We start from the raw sequence: 6,075 nt of genomic DNA, 5'->3' as shown, positions 1-6,075 counted from the left end.
GTTAAATTGAAGGGTAGTCAAGAAATGGATGAAATTGATCTTCGGATTTTATTATATTTTATAAATAATTGAAATTTTGAGATAAATTTATGTCCTGATTATTGTCAAAATTTAATGGCTCATAATGTGAGTCAAGGTGGAAAAAATATGTTTACCAGATGTTTCGGTCTCGAAAAAAATAAGATTCAGTTCAAGGATATTAAAAAGAAGAAGGTAACGTTGTTGAGTTTCTAAAATTGGGACTTCGCCCTATCACAAAAACGTTCGATTTGATTTCTGCCTGAAGTAACAGAGTTTTTCAAATTAATATTTTAATAAACACGTTGTTGCATTGATCTTTGATTATTTAAATACCTATTTAAATTAATAGACTCGAGCATGCCAAAGAAAAAAATATCGACAGCTGGTAACATTATAATTAAGATCGTGGCGCAGTTAGGACATTATTTGCGCCATGCTTCATTTGCTTCCATGATATTGAATCAAATTGGAGCTCGTGATCATTTTTTCAAACATGCGCACATGCTTGTTATAGACTCTTTCTATTGAAATTGTGTTGATTTGCACGCTCGAGTGCTTGTGGTAATTTTCTCTGTTGGCAGCAAAGGTCTCAAATTAAACTGAACAAAAATTGCTCATGGCGACGTAGTGGCGTGCAAAATTTCCGATCGTTTGCAATGTAATTTAATTTTACTAGGTTTATGCTGGTATGTTAATGATATTTCAGCAATTGAGTATAATATGATATTGCTATATTGATTTTACAATTTGCTGTATACTTCCATAGAAAATTAACAGGGAATTGAAGGCCAAAATGTCGAAAAATTGTAAAACGAAACGATATGATGGATTTTTAATTTGATTGTTATTTCAGATTTTGAAAAAAAATATTTATCTTTTTGCAACATATTGTATAAGTCTGCTAAGGTTTACCGATATTAAATGCTAAACTAAATTAATTTCTTTAAAAAAGTTAAAATTTAGCCATACACATTTTGAATAATTGACCAGCTATCATGCTGGATATTCCGTAACGCGACCCTCTTTCGTGTTAGCAATATATTATACGTCATATTAAGCAGCCGCAGACGATTAAGTTACTGCAATCATTCAAGCACGTGATCCTAATTAACCTCTTGATAACAACAATTAAACCATTATACCGTCACGGCCAATTCGAAGCAAAGTCAAGTGCGCCGCCTTTTTCAATTCATGAATAAACAAGTAATGGGAAATAAGCAGCCTTAGCAGCAGCGTGAACCATAAAAATCAGAGTGAATTGCCGCGGCTACAAAACACCACGCACAACACACGCTCAATTATGCAATCATGCCGGGGAGCAGTGGCTGAATAACAAGAGCACTCTCGCCCGACGGAGTGTCGATGGAGAGAGTGACCTTGACCGGCCGCTGCTGCAGCAGCTTTTTTCGGTCCATTTTCACGCCAGTCGGCCTTCGGGGGTCATTGCCACGCATGGAGCGCGTAAACATGCAACACACAGACCAAAATACAAACTAAATAAAGCATTGAACTTTCGCTCTCGATGATACACTTCGCGATTGAAGGCGAAAGTGGAAGCAGTATGGATTATGCTGAGGATGCTGGACGTGCCGCAGAGCGGCTGCAATTTCAGCCGCAGAGATCATGGTTCATTGGCAAATGTTTTATCTAGTTTTATTGTGCTGTAGGATAGAGGATGCGTATGTTTTTCATTTTTATCGCGTTTAAGGACATCTATTCATAACTATCCCTTAAGAATTAGGTTTGAATAATTTTTTTAGCTTTTATGTGTGCCTAAATGCTGTCATAAAAATAGCAACATTTTATATTGCGAGCTAGATTTTATTGTATTTTCTTCGTAAATAGAGGCTGCCAATCTAACTTCTCTGAATTTTTCCCTTTTAAATAAAGTGAACGCCTATTTCGTACAAAATAACATATTTAATATCATCTTTGTAATAATTGATATGGAAGATTGTATTATTAGTGTGGCTTGCGTTTTATGAATAAATTCATTCATGCATTCATTTTATATCTTTTTGAATAAAATGTTACTTGAGTTGCCTAAAAATGTGAAGTATATACTGTCCAGGGGTTGATGCTTTTATACATATATTAAATAAATTGTGCCACGAATCCTGGTTCATTTTGCTATAAATTAAACCATCGTATGATTTTTAAAACTGACAGTTCCTAGAAGTCTTAAGGCCTCTCCTCGTCCGAATTTGACTGAAAAAAGGCAAACAGCAAAAATTAATCTGATTTGCATACCAACTTCAATTACGCGCACGCACGGCCTTAAAAAAGACACACGACCGCAGCTCACACATCGCTCGTCATTGCTCTAATTGCCGCAACAAACAACACGCATACCACAACAGCTAGGTCATTTTTAAAAAGTTGTCGGTGTGCATCGAAAAATTACGCCAAATTGCGTTTCTCGCGCGTAAATTTACGCAGCAGCTCGCTTCCTGATCTAGTTCGCTCAGCTTGAGGAAAAGAAAAGCGGCTTCACTCACGCGCCGACCTTGCAGCCCGTCCGCATTTTTTGTGTCCATTACGCATGATGAGAATAATTTATTGCTGAAAACTTCGTTTGTCGCCGCGAATTCCTGATTTTTGGAGATGGCGAGGTTAGTGCAATAATTGTTTCAGCCGTGATGACTAAACGGTACGGCGGGTTCCTAAATCGGAAATCCCTATTCGAATAACGAGGGGTGACTTTCCTCCTGTTGACCTTGCTGCGAGATGAGTGATGGTCTGAAATAAATAAGGAGATTTGTGATGACTCATTCGTAAATAGGTTTACTGTCTCGATTGAATGAATTAAATTAAATTGTAAAAAGGGGAAGGACCTGCTTCTTCAAGCATTTGTGAGACGAAACGTTTGTTGATCTCACTATACGGAAAAAATTAAATTATTATTAATCTTAAACACTCAGGAATAATCACTAAATATTATTATCTTGTCGCCGAGAAAAAGTTTTAAATGTTTGGATCACGAAAAAATGACCACATACTCTTATTACACACAATTGGACCTATTAAAGGTACAATTTTCCAGTACGCATAATCAACAAGCTCTTTTCAAGAGCCTCCCAAAATATAATCCTAATTCAACAAAACCGGGTTTAATTAATTTTGCGGAAATAACTTGTGTCATCATGATTGTAGAGATGTGTTTACCATTTGGCTAAGGAAGAATCAAATGTCTAAGTAATTTCTTCAATTTGCGAATTAAGATCGATTCCATATTATCTCACGTGTCAATGGAGCAAGATTACACATTATTGAGAGCGAAAACCGGCGAGTGCGAGCTGAACGTGCTTTTGTTATGATAATGCCGTGATATCAGGTGTATGTGCCACAGAATTGTAAATATAATGGAATTTATTTCGAGATACATTATCTGTCTATATTTTATAGCACTTCTTGTAACAAAAGAGGTGAAATGCTACAGACTCAGCAGAAAATTGATTCGATCAATTCAAACTTCATACTGTATTTAGAACGATGCTGCTGGGAAGTGCTTGTATCTGAAGTAAAAATTTCTTTAAAAAACATTTTTTTAAATGTTCAAGACTCTTACTTGATTCATATTTTTAAAAAGATGATTGTTTGAAAAAAAAACAATATTGAGTTCCTCTTTAAAATAAAGAGCAGGAGTCTTAAGTTTCATCACTGGCTTTCTGTTTAAAAATTTGGTTATGTTTCCTGTATTAAGAATTACAAATACTTAAATTGAAGGATAAAATTAAATATATAACGCAATAGAAAATTTAAACGCAAACAACTTGGAGGGCATTTGTGATAATTCTGTTTGGCCTCAGTACCAAAGTCACCACCGAAAAGAATCGTCTCGAAAAAATGCAGCGCTGACCAGTGCCTAAAGATAGAACGTGTGAGCGGAGCCGGAGATCCCCTCCCAACCGTGCGGTATTTCCTCAAACCGCGACTTATCAGCGCCCGCCTCCTCCACCGTGCAGCAGCAGTAGCCGAAGGTCGCAGGCCGAGCTATAAGAGCGAAATTGGGCGCCTCCGCGGCACAAAGCTTTTTCACGATGCGATCACGTCTGTTTGCGCTCCTCTTCCTCTTCGTGGTGGTGCTCGTCGGGGCTGACGCCGGACCCATCTTCGGCCAGCAGGGCCTGCTGGGCTTCCTGCAACCGTCGGCGGCCACCCAGCGACCTGTGACGGCCAACAGCCAGCGCAAGGGCCGCAGCAGGTACGACCACCTTTGCCGCGGCCACAACGTCGATCCGTACGCCTTTCCAGGCCGGGCCCCGTACCCTTCGGCCCCGCTCTGCTCCTACGCTGGATGAGAACCTCAAGATACTCTCTTTAGCATCGTGCCATCGGAGATTGCAAAGACTGCATTTTTGCGTAATATCTGTTCATAGTTTCTTGTGTAAGGTTTGTTTCACTTGAGTTTGTGCAACCAGGTGGAATGGTTACGGTTGTAGATGCGCGAAAAAGATATTTTTCTGTTCCTAATGTACAAAATAAATGTTCTGTCTATTTTTATAAATAAAACAAAAATTTCAAAAATATTCCCTTTTTCTGTGTTGCATTTTTTATCCTATTATTGATCCTTTAAAGTTGGAGTTTACGCCTGAGCAGCTAAGTGGAAAAAATAATTGAATTAAAGAGAATCCTGGAAAATTTCATTTTGAGAGAGCCGCATTAGTTATTCATTATTTTTCCATTTACCTTGTAAAAGAGTACTCTAATAAAAGCCGAATTAACTTTAGCAGCGAAGCTTCAAAGCGAGAGAACGGACGTAAAGAGGAGCAGCTCGAAGGCATCTTATTTAGTTTCAAAATTGAGTCTGACGCGCGCAGGAGCATTATAACGAGATAATAACGGCGCGCACGTACACACACCCCATCCCTGGCCCTGCAGAAGGTGGCAAACTTTTGCGCACTGGCCGACGGTGAGGCAGGAAACAATCGTCTCTCTTCCTCTCTGCTGCGGTAGCAAGTTAGGAGCAGCCATGCGTGTGGACGACGAAAGTTGGTTGCACGGTTTCAGTGTAAGTTAAAGCAAACATAGGTGAAACACGCAGATGGAGCCGCTGGAATTTATTTTCTTGCAAATACAACTGAGAAACAGTCGCTTTTCATTCCGCATCCCACCGAGAACCAACACGGAAAAATGAATATGCCTAACTGACTCAAAATGCGCTTGCATTTAGAAAACTTTTATGAAATTTAAATTAGTAAAATTCATACTATGGTAAGAATTTTGTTTTTGAGGTTAAGTAACGCTGATAAGGCCCACTGGTCAAAATAACCGCTGTACCATACAAGAGCGCATGATTTGATTTTTTCCTCACCATATATCACTAGTAGCGTCCATCATGAGAAAATCTTTGTAGATCCAAACTATTCAATAATTACTTTAATTAAACAAAAATCTCGCTGTTAAACACTAACAATAAGTTTTAAAGAAACTTGCTGCTTTGTTACAAGTCAAAAAAGTCAGAAGCATTCAGCCATTTTTAAAAATTCAAATTCATCAGTATGCCAAATATTTGAATATGGTTAAGAAATTAGTCCATTAAATCGTGACGTTTAGATTTAGTTGAATTAGAGAGGACAACTGCCTTGCATCAAATTGAATTGTATTTTTCTTTAAATTTAATAAAATATGCGATGTTGGCTCATCAGACATTTACCATAAGCCCAATTACAATCGATGCACAAAAATATGTACATTTGTTTTGTTTTTCTGAAAAAAATCCATAAACAGGAAACTAGATTGTCTACTATGTATATCTTTGAAATGTTTAAGTAAAAATAAATGTCTCTCTTATATATAAATTAAAGCTGCAAATCGAGTGCTGCAAACAAACGCATAGCAAGCGTGTAGGAGCGCGAAACTGTGCAATTTACATGAATTCCACTAAGCGTGTAGTTGACTGCATTGGGAGTTAAAGTAATCGCGACTTTTTCTGCTGCGAATGTGGGATGTTGATACAGGCGTTTGTTTGCGCGCTGCTAGGAGGAACAAGAGTTTTCTTTGTGTAACTAAAATTAATAAAACAAACTCAGCCGCTGTGGAAGCACAAGTCTT

Source organism: Cloeon dipterum, chromosome X (genome assembly GCF_949628265.1).
Source record: "Cloeon dipterum chromosome X, ieCloDipt1.1, whole genome shotgun sequence".
Classification (NCBI taxonomy): Eukaryota; Metazoa; Arthropoda; class Insecta; order Ephemeroptera; family Baetidae; genus Cloeon; species Cloeon dipterum.
The sequence above is the reverse complement of the archived record's forward strand: the minus strand, read 5'-3'. Positions refer to the sequence as shown.